The sequence below is a fragment of the Bubalus kerabau genome, chromosome 11 (assembly GCF_029407905.1).
Source record: "Bubalus kerabau isolate K-KA32 ecotype Philippines breed swamp buffalo chromosome 11, PCC_UOA_SB_1v2, whole genome shotgun sequence".
In the NCBI taxonomy this organism is placed as follows: domain Eukaryota; kingdom Metazoa; phylum Chordata; class Mammalia; order Artiodactyla; family Bovidae; genus Bubalus; species Bubalus kerabau.
Genome location: NC_073634.1, coordinates 106386227 through 106401096, shown reverse-complemented (window position 1 = coordinate 106401096; position 14870 = coordinate 106386227). Strand labels below are relative to the sequence as shown.

At 62.8% G+C, this 14870-nt stretch overlaps 1 protein-coding gene across 1 annotated transcript in view; it reads left to right on the top strand.

Moving 5' to 3' along the window:
- Positions 1-6841: 6841 nt before the first annotated feature.
- The window catches only part of NACC2 (NACC family member 2), an 83287-nt gene continuing 75258 nt past the window's right edge, over positions 6842-14870 (top strand). The window contains exon 1 of the mRNA XM_055541526.1: positions 6842-7302. The gene's annotated coding sequence lies outside the window, so the exon portion shown is untranslated. The remainder of the gene's footprint in view (positions 7303-14870) is intronic.

Sequence of the window (14870 nt, the reverse complement as noted above, 5' to 3'; positions counted from 1 at the left end):
CGTGGACAGAAGAGCCCAGTGGGCTACAGTCCACTGGGCCGCAAAGAGTCAGACGCGACTGAGCGACTAAGCACAGCGCAGCAGTGCCGGGTCTTGGTCGCTGCACGGGCTTTCTCGAGCTGCTGCAAGCGGGGACTACCCTTTGCTGCGGTGCCTGGGCGTCTCACTGCGGTGGCTTCTCTTGTTGCAGAGTGCAGGCTCTAGGGCACGTGGACTCAGTAGCTGTGGTGCACAGGCTTAGTTGCCCCGTGGCACGTGGGATCTTCCCAGACCAGAGATTGAACCCGTGTCCCCCGCATTGGCAGGGGGACTCTTATCCACTGGACCACCAGGGGAGCCCCATCTTAACAAAAACACAGGGCAAGGGCATCAAGCACACTCACATAGCTGTGCAAGCATCAGCACGCCCATCTCCAGGAAGCTGCTGCCTTCCCAGCCGCCCCTCTGTCCCCACTAGTCGCTCACGCCCCTCCTCCAGCACCGGGCCCTCCCCTTCTATTTTCTGTCTCTATGCGTCTGGCTCCTCGAGGGACCTCCTGTAAGTGGACCCTACCGGGTTTGTCCTGCTGTCTTGGGCTCATTTCACCAAGCACAACGTCCTCCAGGTTCATCCACGCTGCAGCCTGTGTCAGAGTTTCCTTCCTTTTTAAGGCTGAACAACATACTGTTGAACGTGTTCACTACATACTGTTCAACCCTGTGCGGACACCTGGGCTGTTCTGAGGTGTGACTGTTATGAACAGGTGCACACACTTCTGGTAGACCCCGTTTTCAGTTTTTTGAAGTGTGCACCCAGGACTGCGATTGCCGGATCGCACGGCAGCTCTGTGTTTAATATTTTGATGGACAGCACACTGTTCTCCACGGCGCCTCACCGTTTACATTTCTACCAGCATTGCACGAGGGTTCCAATTTCCCCACATCCTCCACAGCACTGGTTATTTCCTGTTTTTCATTTTGTTTTGCTTATATTCTTCTCATCATCCTAAGGGATGAAGTGGTATCTCCTTGTGTGCATGGCACTTTTCAGTCCGTGATTTTTTTGGTAACCATCTGTCTGGGACATCAGCCCCAGGGGAGCAGCCCTGGCCTGTCGTGTTCTCCATTGACCTCCGGGGCGGAGTCCCAGGCCTGGCACAGAGCAGGACTTCCAGGAGGACCTGATGTCTATAGGCGAGCATGCTGCCTGCTCCCCCCGCCGAGCATGGGGACCGCCTTACCTGCAGACTCCCCAGGCTGTTGCAGCCTCTGTCCGCAGTCCCCGCTTCTGAGCAAGACCTGTCTCCTCTTCCTGGGGCTTGATTAAACCATCTGCTCACAAGTGTAGAGCTCAGTTGTATGTGAGCCAATAGGAGGGGCCCAGCAGTGTGAGAGCCAGCGTGGGGAGGGCTCAGGATGGCTTCCCTGAGGGCCCAAGTGGACGACCTTGGGCTGAAGGGTGAACCAACCGGAGCTCACTTGCCAGCACAGAAGAGGAGGCAGGGGAATAGCAGGTGCAAAGGCCCTGTGGCAGCAGGGGCGGGGACGTGGCCAGCAGAGGCAGGCAGCTTGGGTGCTTCAAGAACAGCATGGGTGGGTGGGGAAAGGACTGAGGCCAGCCGCTCAGGCCTGGGGGGATGTCACTGAGTGAGGCCCTGCCAGCCCTTCTGGGCACACCACCGACCCCTCCCCCACGCCACCCACCCCTCCCCCACTCCACCTGTCTTTCCCCTACTCCCTGCACCGTGCCCTTGGGCATCACCCTAGTCCCCAGCTCGCATGGCTACAGGATGGCCAGGCTTTCCCATCAGATGCTCAGAAGTTTCACAGTCCCCCCAACATGGGGTCCAGCTGCTACTCACAGCGGAACATGGGCTGGCTGGAGGGCTGGAGCCCTGCAGTCTGCCCCCAGATTCACTGCAGGACAAGCTTGATCCTGGGTCTGGGGTAGGGGGACGCCCCCTGGGCAGGCCCTTCGGGGGTGATGGGCACCTGCCATGCAGAGCCAGGTGTCACTGGGCCCTGCAGGTCATGGTGGGCTTCAGAGCAAGCTCAGCCATGACCCCAGAAAGAGTCGGGAGTGCCCACTGGAGTGCCCCGTGGCCCAGCATAACCCTCGAGATGACCGTGAGGTCATCTGGAGGGCGGAGGGGTGGCCCTTCCCTGGGGGGAGGGTGTCTCGCTAATTCTCCGGTGAGAATACCACCACGAAAATAGCAGTGGCAGTGGGAGGAGGCGGCCAAGGGACCAGGAGGGTCTTGTCTCCGGGTTGGCTGCCAGCCCCTTTGTGGGAGGATCTGGGGTGGGTGGACCTTGCAGACTCATCTCCCCACCATCCTGCCCAGTGCCCGGAAGCTGCAGGCAATGCACCCTGATAGGCAAAGGGGAACTCCAGGCTCTGCCAGGAACAAAGGCAGAGGTAGTCTCCTTGGAGGGCAGGCTGGGGCCTCCTGGGAGAGGTGCCAGCCCGGAGGGCCCGTGCTGGGCTTTGGCTGGAGGGTGGCCTGGGCCCTGGGTGGCCGGGGAGGTGCCTGCCCACTGTCCTAGGCTGTCGTCGCCCAGAGAGGCCGTGACAGTGAGCAGCCCCCTGTTGCTCTCCAGGCCTGGGCGGGAGCCACCCTGGGGGGCTGGCAGACTTCCCAGGGGGTGGGGGATGTGTCGGGTAGGCCATAGGATTGGGAGGGGACTGTTCCAGTATTAAAAGTGGGGGTGAACTCAATGAACCCCGAGCTGGGGACAAGGTGGGCACAAACCCAGCTAAACTGGAAGGCCTGACTTCTGTGGGTCTGGGGGAGGGTGGGGACCCTGCTCAAAGCCGGCCTGCGAGTGGCTGGCCTGGTTGGCACGGAGCAGGGGCCTAACAAAGAGGCACTTGTGGACTGCTGGCATGCGGCCGCTAACGGGGCGGCCAGGGCCCCGCTCAGAGCCGGAAAGGGAGCCACACGGCTGTCCTGACAGCCTCCTGGTCTGCGGAGGGGTCTTTGCTGCCTGTGCCTCTGCTGGGAACACTGCTCTGAGAGTTGCAGGAAAACCCTCCACGGGCCCCTCCCCACGAAGGCCTGGGAAGCCCCTACGTGGGGGCAGCTTCCGAGGAGGGACTGGACAGGAAGTCAGGTGGCCCCCCTGCCACAGACCTGGAGGCTCCCCTGAGAAGGCACGCACTGGCCGTGCCAGCCTGGGCTCCTCTGTGTCCTGCTGGCAAAGGTCAGGCAGGAGGCAGACAGGCCTTTTTCTGCTCCCCGCCCAGCCCGGACGGGGCGCTGTCACGGCTGCGGCTCCCACGCAAGGCAGCCGGCAGGACCTGCTCCCTCACTCTGCTGATCACGATGCTGGAGTCTGTTCCCAGCCACGGGTCTGACCTGGCGTCCCCGGCTGCTGCTTCCCTTTCTGCTGACGGGGTGCCCAGGACCCTCTGAGGACAGGAAAGCGGCACCAAGAACTCAGGCAGGTGGGGGGAGGGGAGTGTCCAGTCCCTCGTCAGCGAGCACATAGCACCCCTCAGGCTCCCACACCCCACAGATGGCCATGGGCATCTGGTCTGTGCTGGGTACCCCGCAGGTCAGGGCCAGGGCCGTGGACAAGACAGGAGCCTGTGCCCAAAAGGGGAGACAGGGGCTCTGAACCTCAGAGTGGATTCATACAGGGTCGGGTCAGGGAGAGCTGGCTGGCAAAGGCCCAAATGGCTGTTTCATACAGGAGGGTCAGGAGGGCCCATGGTCCAGGGAATCCAGGCAGAGACCCAAAAGGAGCCACAGGTCAAGCCTCAGAGACACTGGGGGAAGAAGGTCCAGGCAGTGGGAACAGCAGGTGCAAAGGCCCTGGGGCAGGAGGGCGCCAACATGAGGAAGCCCCATGAAGGAGCCAGCGTGGCTAGAAGCCGAGCGCGACCGAGTGGAGGGGGCGTGGGGTGAGGAGCCAGGTCCTGGCCACTGCAAGGACTCAGGCTTGCGTTCTGAGTGAGAAGTGAGATGCGGGCACAGAGGGAGCTGAGTAGGGGGGCGCCGTGATCTGACATGTACAGAAGCATCTCTGTGCTGTCATGTAGAGGCAGGGGCTTGAGGGGTGGACGAGGGGGCTGCTGCAGGGACCTGAGACGCGGGGGTGGGTGGGGAGGGGAGTAGACGGGGGGTGGGGGGCGCGGGGTAGACGTAGGGTGGGGAGCTGGAGCAGGAGGGGTGGGTTGGAGCCCTGACACAGCCTGGCGGCAGAGCTGTAAGCACTGGGGTGTGAGGAGGGTGGGACGGGGATTCCGTGCTGGGCCTGGGCTCTGGACAGATGGAGCTTCTGGAAGGAAGCGCTGCCACATGCTGAGGTGGGGGGGATGGGGCACAGAGATGGGCACGGTCAGGCCACGTCACACTGAGACGTCCATCGGCCACCCGAGGGGACAGGGCAGGGAGGCGCCTGGCTAAGTCAGTCTCGGGCTTGGTGTGCTTGATGGACCTTAATCTTTGAGATGAGCCTCGATGGAGGACAGGGGCCTCTTCCCAGAGCTGATGTGGCAATGCCTGCAGATCCGCCCATTAGTATTGGCTTTCAGGGGTCCCCAGGTGGGGAGCCCCGGGCTGCATGGGGCCCAGGACAACAGCAGAGTGGGAGGAGGCCTCAGCTAACTGGGCTGGACTCGGGGAGCACCGAGGCGGGAGGCGTCTGTCCACCACGGGAGCCGGCTCCACCCCGCCGCCCAGCATTCGGCCACCTTCAGGACCACCGGAGCAGCACCTGGCCGGCTCCCAAACATGTCCACTGTCCAGGGAAGGACAGATAGCAGGCAAGCCTTGCCCCCTAGTGCGCCCAGAGCCCCCACCCCTGACACCCTGCTCATCAGTCTGTCTGTAGGGTCACCTCTGTGACTATTCTCTCTCCCCAGCCTGACACTCTCTGGATAAAAGGTGGGAAGTGAAGTTATAGACCCAGAAAGCTCAGGATGGGAGGCCACGCCAGGCCTCCCTGAGCTGAGAAACCCCTTGCTGGCATCTCAGACGGACTGCGGTGCTAATCAGATCCCTCACGAGAGGACTGCGGCTGCCCAGCCTGCATATCAGCCAACACAGTTTGACCCTTCTTAACGTCCTAGTGATCAGACAGAGGGACCACACCCCGCCCTGCCTGCTGGGGGACCGGGAGTGAGGAGGAATCCCAGGCTGGCTGCATTTTCTTCCTAAGCTGCCTTTTTCTCCTAAGTGAAACAGGAACAGAGAACCAACTTGATGGAACTGCTGTGAAAATTGAGTTAGACAACTCGCAGGGCATGTAGCGCAGGCCTGGATTCTCACAGGTGTTCAGCCGTAGTGTTTAAAATGTGCAGGTGTGGTTTGCACACACACACACACACACACCCCCCCCCACCTCCACACGCACACAGAAGCTGCACCGAAGCCGCTCCTCAGCCCTGGAGACAGGCTTGTGGGTTATCTGTTGTCTTCTAAAAACTTTTCAATATTTTCCAAATGTCCTTTGTTAAAGAAGAATCTCTTTCATGTTTAGAAAACACAAGTGATAAAAACAACTGGAATGTTCGAAGGTGTGACCAGCTCCCCAGGTGAGTGCATGAAACAGCCAGCACCCCACCCCATTGTTACCTGGTGCCCGTGAGGTGGCCACACCTGTAGACCCCATCCACACAGTGACCCGAGCCACCGGCACGAGGTGGGGGGCTTTGGAGCCTTGTGGATGGCTTTTCGCATCCTGACCCCTTGCCTGAAAGTGGCTAGAGAGGTCCCTCTGGGCTCAGAGGTGTCTGCAGAAGCCCCAGTTTCCCAGGGCCCTGGGGCGTTTGCACAGCTGAGGTTCTAATAACACTGAGGAGCCAGTGTCAAGCTGGGGCTGCAAAGCTGCTCTAGGCCAGGGCATGGCTTCCCTCCCCTGCCGTACCCCACCCCCACCCCCCCTCCCCCGCAGCCTCAACCGGTCCTGTGCTGAGCAGGAGGCAGTTACCTGTAAGGACCACATGCCAAGCCACGTGACTGTGTCTCCAACTTTTAAGAGTACCCTCAGGACAGTCAGACTGCCCTGCAGGCATGTGCTGGGCTGGGAGGATGTGGGGCCTGGGACAAGCTTAGGTCTAAGTGGGGCTCTGGGGGTGTACCCAGAGCATCCTTAAGGCTTCATACCCATCCCCCCGAGGCAAGGCAGGAGTGAGCTGGTAGGGGGAGGCTTTCTCTGCAGACCTCGAGATGGGGTCGTGGGTCAGTCCATGACCGAAGTCAAGGACTTATCATGAGACTGGGGACAGGAGTACTCAGACCAGCTTCTGACCACTGTCCTAGGAATGACCTTGGCTAACTGTTCTGCAGGGCTTTAGCCCCAGCCTCTGACCCCCAAGGGGCCCAGAAGGTACTCTGGGGGTGAAAGTGAAGGTGGGAACCCTGTTCTTCACACCAAGCCCCTCCTCCCAGTGACCCTCTGCTCAGGACCACTGACCCGGCGCCGCCCCATTTTCCTGCAAGGACCCCGCGGCGCTGAGCGAGCCAGGAGGCCTCTGGCCTAGCAGGACTACTGCAGCCTGTCCTGACCCCAGGCCTCAGGTTAGGGTGGGGGCGACTGAGGGGGACTTTTGAGGGTCCTTTCCGGTTTGTAGCTAATTTTATTTGTCCGCCCTTGTTTTAAAACATCACCTCTGTCCACAGGAGGGGGGCCTCGAGCAAAAAACCGGGAGCCGCTGGGGTCGGGAGGAGTCACTAACAGCCAGTGCGCCCAGATCACGCCGGGCCTGAAAGCAGACCCGGCCGCGTTCACGCAGCTAGCCCTTAGCCGGCTCAGCGCAGGAGGCGCCGGCCACCGCCGCTTCTTCCGCAGCCCGGCTCTCCGGCCTCCGGGCGTCCGTAGCAGCCAAGGCCGCGCACCTGCTCCCGCCGGCGGCCCCACACAGCGCGGCATCCCGGTGCTGGCGCGGCCGCCGCGGGGAGGGGGCGCCCCAGGACCGGGGGTTCCACACCTCCAGAGTGTGTGGGTCGGCGCCCCGGTCCTGCCCGCGTCCAGCCCCGGCTTCGGGCCCCGCGCAGGGTCCCACGCCAGGAGTCGGGGAGGAGGCGCGCGGAGGGGGCGCGGACCGGCCGCCCCCCGCCCCGGGATCCGCACCCTCTCCGTCCTCGCCCCTTCCCGGGCGCCCACCTGGCGCGGGGGGGCGCGCCCCGGGGCGGCGAGTGCGCGCACGCGGTCGGCGCGCTGTCCCTTTAAACGGCCCGCGGCGCCTCCCCCGCGCGCCCCGCCCGCCGCGGTGCGGCCCGGTGCTGGGCGCGGCCGGAGAAAGTCCATGTGAGCCGGAGCGCCGGGCCGCCGGAGCACTTCCTGCCGCAGGCCGGACCGGGCCGGCGCCCGCAGGTACCCCAACTTCCCGCCGCCCGCGGGCCCCTCCGCCGCACTTCCCGCGAACTCCGCGGCGCGCCCGCCCTCGCCTGCCGCAGTGCCCAAGTTCGCGCCGCGCGCCGCCCGCCGAGCTGGCCGGCGGCGCCCGGGCCTGGGGAGGCGCTCGCCCCGGCCGGGCCGCACCCCGCCCGCCCCGCCGAGGCGGGACCCGGGTTCTGGGCGTCTCCTCTCCCGCCGGGCTTCTCGGGACACTCGGCCTCCCCCGACCGGACGGACGGATCTCAGCCCTTCGGGGCGGAGAATGCGCGCGGGCTCGGCGGGGGGATACGGTCCTGGGGATACGGTCCTGGGGACACGCCCCTCCCTCCGGGGCCGGGGTCCGAGGCCGGCCGCGCGGCTGCGCATCAGCCCGCCCTGCGTCTCCCTTCCCCGCGTCTCCCTTCCCCGCCTCCCCAGTCCCACTGGATCCCCCCGCCCTACGGGGCATCACTGCCCTCTGGGCGCCCTCGTGCACCCCCTACCTGGGAGAGCCTGGGGGACGGCTGCACTGGGGCGGGGGATCCCACCTGTCTTGCTGCGTTTCCCCCTTCTCCAAGAAGCTCAGAGGTGAGCTCTGAGCTTGCTGCCCTTCCCCACCCCCGCCAGGGTCGGGCGCGGGGCGGGGTTGGGGGTGGTGGTGTGCGGTACTCAAGCCCTTCCGACGTCGACCTAGTTGGTGGGGGGGGTGGTCATGAGGTCAGAGGTCACCTCCGGGTCCCCTCTTCCGGGCTTCTCAGAAGTTTGTCTTGGCGCTTTTGATGGCCAGCTCTCTGCTGGTGGCCCTTAAACCTGTGGATTTGCGGTGGGTCGGTCCTGGATCTGGGCAGATGCCCACTATGATGGAATCTTCCTCCTTCTCCAGACCTGGGTCTGAAAGGTTTTGCCCACGGGAGCAGTTGGGCTCTTTCTTTCTAGTGGTTTTTCTGAGGACCGGTTGGGCACCCAGCTGTGAGTCCCCTGGCCACAGGTTCTAGCTGAGCCTGTCCTGTGTGTCGGGGGGGCGGGCTGGTGGGGGGAACAGGCTGTATGGGCTGGCCATCTGGCAGAGCTGGTCTTCTGAGCACTCTGAACACACACCGAGCTGTGCTCGCTGGGTCTGGTCTGGTCTGGTCTGATCTGGGTCTCTCCAGGTCTCCACTTCCCCACCTTCCCCTCCTCTTCCCCGATGAACTCCGGGCCCCTCTAACCACCCCCTCCCCCACCCCCCGACCCCTGCCCCCTCGACAAAGGATGTGGGTCTGGTATTCAGCACAGGTGCTTCTCAGCACTCCATGCGGAGTGTCGTCTAAGCCCCCTTAGGACCCTAGTGGAGGCGTCTCTGAGGATCGGCTCCATTTTAGAGGCGAGGAGTGAAGGGTCAGCAGCCAGCACTGCCGTCCACCTTCCAACACTCCCGTTCCCCTCCTCCCCGTGGCCCTCTGTGGTGCCCACCCCTCCCAGGAGGCCCACTGGCATCCTCCCGTTGGTCATGCCACCGTTGGGTGGCACCTCAGCTGGAGCCTGAGTGAAGGAGCTGGGGGGGCGAGGCCTAGGGTGGCTGGCCCCCGCTGCTTCGGTGAGCTGGTGGGAAGGGGCACTGCAGGGGGACCGTGTCACTTCTCCGCTCGCAGTGGCAGAGGTGGGTGCTCGGTGGTCACCTGGCGGGGTGGGCGCCGGCCGTGGCGTCTGATAGGCCGGTGACTCCGAGCCGGCTCCGTCTGGCCCCTGCTCTGCAGCCGTTCGAGGCGCCTGCAGAATCTTGGCCCAGGAGAAAACGCTTGTGTGTTTTCAGAGAGTGACAGCGGCCACCCTGGCTGCCCTGGAGTGCCTCTGGGTTCCTTGTCAGGGGCGTGGTGGGGCACTCAGAGGGGCCTTTCCCGGGAGGTGGGCTCGTGGGTGATTTTTTACAGAACCCTTAAAGCGTCCCTCTGTTTTCCAACTGAAACGTGAGCTGCATTATTCATGGAAGACAGACAGTGGTGATGGCAAGTGCTGAGCTGGCATTCGCAGCCGGGGCTCCTCTGGCACCTCTAGCTAGGGCTCTGCGGGCCTGACTTGCGGCCTGGGCCAGGGTGGGCCTGGTACCCCTTCCAGGACAGAAGGTAGGCACTGTGACTTCGACCCTTTCAAGGGTGTTCCCAGGGCTCCACCCCACGCCCCTCCTCTGAGCACTGTGCTCCCAGGAATGCAGAGCCTGAACGGGCTGCAGCAGACGGGGTCTCCCTCCTGGCCCTGGGGCCTCCTGGTGCGGCCCCCGGCACTCACCATCCGTACAGCCAGAAGCCTCAGCCACCTGAGGCCTCATTCCTTCCACCTGGGGATGCGAGCCCGGCCCCCGCAGCCCATCTGCCCCCTTCCGTGTCACCCTGTCCTGTCTCGCCTGGGCTCTGCTCCAGCCTGGTTCCCCCCACCCCCGCCACCCCGCCCCAAGTTCTCTTGTCCTGCTGGGGTGTGGGGCTCGGGTGAGCCCCCTAGCTGGGGGCAGCGTGGTGAACGTCTGCTGAGCCCTTCGAGCATAAACTGCAGCCCAGATGACAGCCCCTAGCTCCCAATTCTCCGGCCTGGTTCTCCCAAGACCCAGTGCCTCCTGCAGACCCCCCAGTACAGGCACACTTGGGAGCTTGACCCAGGCTGGGTTCTTGGGATAAGACAAGCCGCCTTCCAGCTGAGGATCTGTCGTGTTAGCTGACTGGGGCCTGGCTCCTTCGCGCGGCCAGGGTCCCCAAGGGATGCCCCAGGCCCAGGAACTTGGTCTTTCGGTCCAGTCTTTTGCTTGCGGTGTGGTAGAGTTGGGGGGCACTTCCCTGCACAGGAAGGGGGCCCTCGGTCCCTGGCTGGACCCAGAGCTGTTTCTGGCTGTGGGCAGCCCCAGTTTGGGAGCTGGGAAAGTCTGGTTGGGCCTGGGGTCTGACTGGGGGCTGGGGAGGGGCTTCAGGGCCTCTCGCTGGCCCCAGTCAGGCCGGCCTGCACGTGTGCAGGGAGCGCTGCTGACCACTCCGTGGTCTGGGCGCTGCCCCGGCTTCCGCCGGTGCCTCATTCGAGTCTGGCTCACTTTCCTGGACAGCCCCTTGGTCCTCCCCGAGGCGAGCTGTCTGGCCCTCGGGTACTTCCAGGTGGGGCCTGAATTTAGAATTAGAGGCAGCATTTCCATTCATGTCTGCACCCCAATTCAAGACACGAACGTCTCCTCACCCTGTACCTCTGGCTGTGGCCTGTGTGTCCTCCCCTGCCCTGCACCCCTCCTCACCCGGGCCCCCTCTCTGGGAAGCATTCACTGCCACCCGCCCTGCCTCCTGAGCAGGCAGGGATCCTGGCGACCTCTGTTTCTCTTTTAGCAAATCCTTGCTCTCACCAGGCCTGGCTCTCAATGAGATCATTTGCAAAATATGCTTCCCGGCTGGCTGGCCGGGGCTCCACTCTGTCACCTGCAGCTGCTAGGAGCTGAGAGCTGAGCTTCCTGTGCCCTGGCCTCTGGCCTTTGTCATTTAAAGTGCAGGTTTTGGAAGCAGGCGCCCCCCTACCGTGGCCGAGGGTCTTGTGGGTGAGGATCTCAGCGGACCTCTGGCGGGGCAGGCGTGGAGCAAGCCGGGCTCCCTGGTGGCCGCCTTTGGGGTTGGCATCCTCAGAGCCCGCCCTGAGGACAAGGATGGTGGGGAGCACTCCCCCCTGCCTGGTTTGGGAGCGAGTCTGAGCAGGAGGAAGCGAGAGGGGATCTGATGTGGCCCTGGGCTCTCTGGAGCTGCCCCCAACTTCCGTTGTGTGGACCTGAGTCCAAGCAAGGAGGCGCGTAGGAGCAGGACCTCTTGGGTCTCTCTCTCAGTCCCAGGGTGTGTGACCTGGGGTGCGTCACTTGCCCTCTCTGAGCCCCGCCCAGGCCTGTGTGTAGTGATGCTACTGCTGGGAGGCTGCAGGTGAGCAGGCCCAGCCTGGGGGCCATCTGGAAATGCCCCCTCCCTAGAGCCAGCAGGGCGGGGGCGGGGGCTGGTGGTGGTTCATGCCCCTTTAAGGAAAGCCTGCTTCTCCATCTGCTTCTGCGTCTTAGGGGAGGCTGGAGGAGGGTGGAGGTGTACTTTTCTCTAAGGTGTTGGTCTCTGTCCCACGGGGAGGAGAGGCTGGCTCCTCTGGGGCTTTGAAGGAATCTTCTCCCTCTCCCTCCCCCTTGGCCCTGGGCCCTGGCGTCCAGGAGGGCACATGGCCATGGATGGGCCCAAGCTCTCGGGGGGTGGGGGGGGGGGGTGCCCCGCCCCATGCCTGCCTGTGAGCTGGGGGAAGCAGGCAGGGCCGGGGGCGGGGACCGCTGGGGCCCAAAAGTGCCCATATATAGTCACCGGGGTGAGCAGTGAGCCTGGCCAGTGGGGCTGCATCCCAGGCCCAGGGCTGGCCCGGCCTGCCAGGTCCAGCATCAGGCCCAGCCCCCCAGGTCCTTGAGGGTGGGCTGGCCCTGGAGCAGCAGGAGGAGGGGCTTGTGCACTGAGAGCAGCTGGATTTGGAGCAAAGCATCATATATAGCAGCAGGCACAGGCTTGGTGCTCTAGGAGTGTTTGTTGATTGACAGCAAAAGTCTCGGGGGCACTCAGTAGTCAGGGCCGAGTGTATTTCCTGAGACACCACTTCTGAAAGTTGGAGGCTGTAACCTGGCTGCCCTCTTGGCCTGAGCCACCCAAGGGCCCCTGGCTGTGGGCTGGGGGCGCGGTGCCCCCCTTCATTCTGGTGACACCCCTAGTTGTCCCTACCCCATCCGCATGGTACCAGGAGCTTCTGCTCTGATGGATGGCATTTTCCAGAAGATGCGTCCCCTCCCTGCCGCCCCCCGGCCCCCACCCCCTCCCACCTCCTGGACGCTGCCTGGAGTTCAGCTGGTGGGGAAGGGGCAGCGCTGCCCTCTGGCTGCTGGTGGTCTTTGCGGGAAGTCGGCTCCTGGACTCCTCGGGGCCAGCCCACCCTCACCCTCGGCATCTGTTTCGAGGTCTCTGCGCCAAGAAGGGAGAAGCAGCCCGCCTCTGCTGCGTTCCGACTTGAGCGCTGTTAAAAAATCACAGTGTTAACACAGAATGCTCCTTTAATGTAGTTTCCATTGCGCTGCTGAGCGCCTTTGTTAAATTTTGTATATTAATGCTTTTTGTTGTTGTCAGCAGCTTTTTTTTTCTTTTTTGGGGGGGATATAAAGCCATTAGGGTGAGAGAAGATTAAAAAGATACATTACAATTAAAATGTTAATGAAATCTGCATCATACAACTTTTGAAACCCTTTAGGCATTAATCTTGCCTGTGTCATGTCCATTAACTTTGGCTATTCTTATTCCACACTGACCCCTGCTGAGAGATTTGTGCTATAATTGGATTTTTTTTTTTTTTTCTTAATAAAAAAGAAAAGAAAGCTTTTAAGAAAATAGAGATTGAGTGGTGGCCCCGGCTCCAGCATGAAGAGAAAGGGAGGGAAGGGTCTCCCTTTGGGGGCGGCCATGGGCCCCTCCCAGGCCGTCAGCCCTCTTTCCTGCCCCATGGATGGCCAGCAGTTCTGGACACTCGGGCCCAGCCCCTGCTGCTCCCCCAGGGGACCCGGCGTGGCCATGTGCTCAGACCCGCGTCCTCGCCAGGCCCAGCTCACCTGTGACGGGAGGGTGTTCCGTGGCTGCAGTCATGGTGCGGGTGTCCAGGGCTCAAGGATCTCACCTTCCGGGGGTGGGTCCCCAAGTCCGGGCGCTGGGTGAGTGACTGCAGGGGGATGTTCCAGAAGGACCAATGGTTTTGGTTTTGAGTTTTCAGGATCCCTCGTCCCCCAGGAGATGCGTGCCTGGAAGTCTGGTGTCCTGGGCACTGGGGGATCCAGCACAAGGCAGGGCTGGAGTTGGGGGGCGAGGAGCTCTCCCACTGCCTACGCCCAGGGGAGCTGGGACCCCCCCGCCCCTGCTGAGAGTGGGCTCCCCCAGGTGCTCTGTGAACTTGTCTGCACAGACTCACCCTTGACCGTGGCTGGAGCCTGTGGTGGTTCCCGTCCAGATAGCACCCCTGACCGGGGTGAGGCTCAGGCCGGGTGGGGACATGGGCCTAGCCTGGGGCGCCTGGGTCTAGCCAGCCCTGAGCAGTAGGTAGTCACAGCCGTGGCTCTGGGAAGCTGGTCAGGTGGTTGGCAGGGGGCTGCAACAGACAGATTTCGTGTGTGTGTGTTTTTGCAACACCTTTCTATAAAGGGAAACATAATTTAAAATATGATTACTTAGTGTTGTAACAGCCGCCTTAGCGCTCCACGCTATGCCGAGATCATTATCAGAGGCTGATATTAACTTGCAAAGAATATTATGCAAATTGCCCTCTGGCTCCTCCGGGAGCCGTCCCCCCAGGATGGAGATGCGCGTGGGGAGCGGGTGGGGAGAGGGCAGGTCCCTTTCCGGGGTAGGGAGAGGTGACAGCCCGCATCCCGGGCCTCCTAGCCGTTGGTTTCCTGGCTGTGTCTGCGGACGCCGGGCAGGGCCTGTCCCCTTTCTCCATACCCGGCCTGGCTCCTTGTCTGTGGGGGGGACGTGGAGGGGTGGGCAGGGTGAAGGCTGGATGCTCACGCCCCCAGGCTCACCCCCGGACTCTATGCTGTCTGTGCAGCGAGTGTTGTCTCTGTGTCAGGCCCTGGGTGGCACCTGGCGGCCTTCATGAAGTGGCCAGTTTGTCCAGTGGTTATGGTGGCCTGTGACTGGCTCTGGCAGCAGCTGGACCTGGGGGCCCACGAACCCCAAGTGCTTGTCGCTCCTGAAGGGATTAGAGTCGCAGATGGGGCACCCCACCCCTGGGTGCAGGACCCTTTCCTGTCGCCTGACTCAGCACTGCACTTGGTGTTCCCCAGGGGCTCAGGACAGCCCCAGGGGAAGGCAGTGGGGGGCTTGGCGTGTGGCTCTGACTGTCCCCTCACACCTGCCCGCTCCTCGAGTCTGAAGGTGGCCCCCTGCCTTACCAGGGCCAGAGCATCCCCCCCCGACTTTGTGAATGCTGCTGTGGGGGTTCCCTGTGGGGTCTCCCAGCTCCGGGAGGGCAGTGCTGCTTGTTTGCCTGTGGAGAGGGCAGGTCGGAAGGGACGTGAGCCTCGTGGTCACCCTGGAGGGTAATGGGGGTCACTGGCGGGGGGGTAGGGTCACTTTCCTGAGCCCAGGTAGCAAATGATCATAAATTTGGGGGCTTAAAGCAGCAGAGACTTACTCTGTCACAGTCTAGAGACACAGCAGCAGGATCAGGGAGCTGCCAGGGCTGGTTCCTCCTGGGGCTCTGGGGAGAGTCCTTGCCTCTTCCAGGGCCGGGGGTTAGGGTGACGATCCTTGGGCCTATGGACACATCCCTCCCATCTCAGGATCTTACTAATTATGCCAGCAAAGACCCTGTTTGCAGACAAGGTCACATTCTGAGATTCTGGATGGACCCTAGTCAACCAGTGTGGTAGGCTGGCTGCAGAAACCCTTGAGTGCCTAGAGGAAAGGGGAGGGTCTGGCCAGCCCAGTGGCTCAGTGTTGCACTTGCCCAGGAGGGCAGGCAGGCGGCCAGACACACAGACAGTAGCCACCGCTCCCGTGAGCCGCTGGACG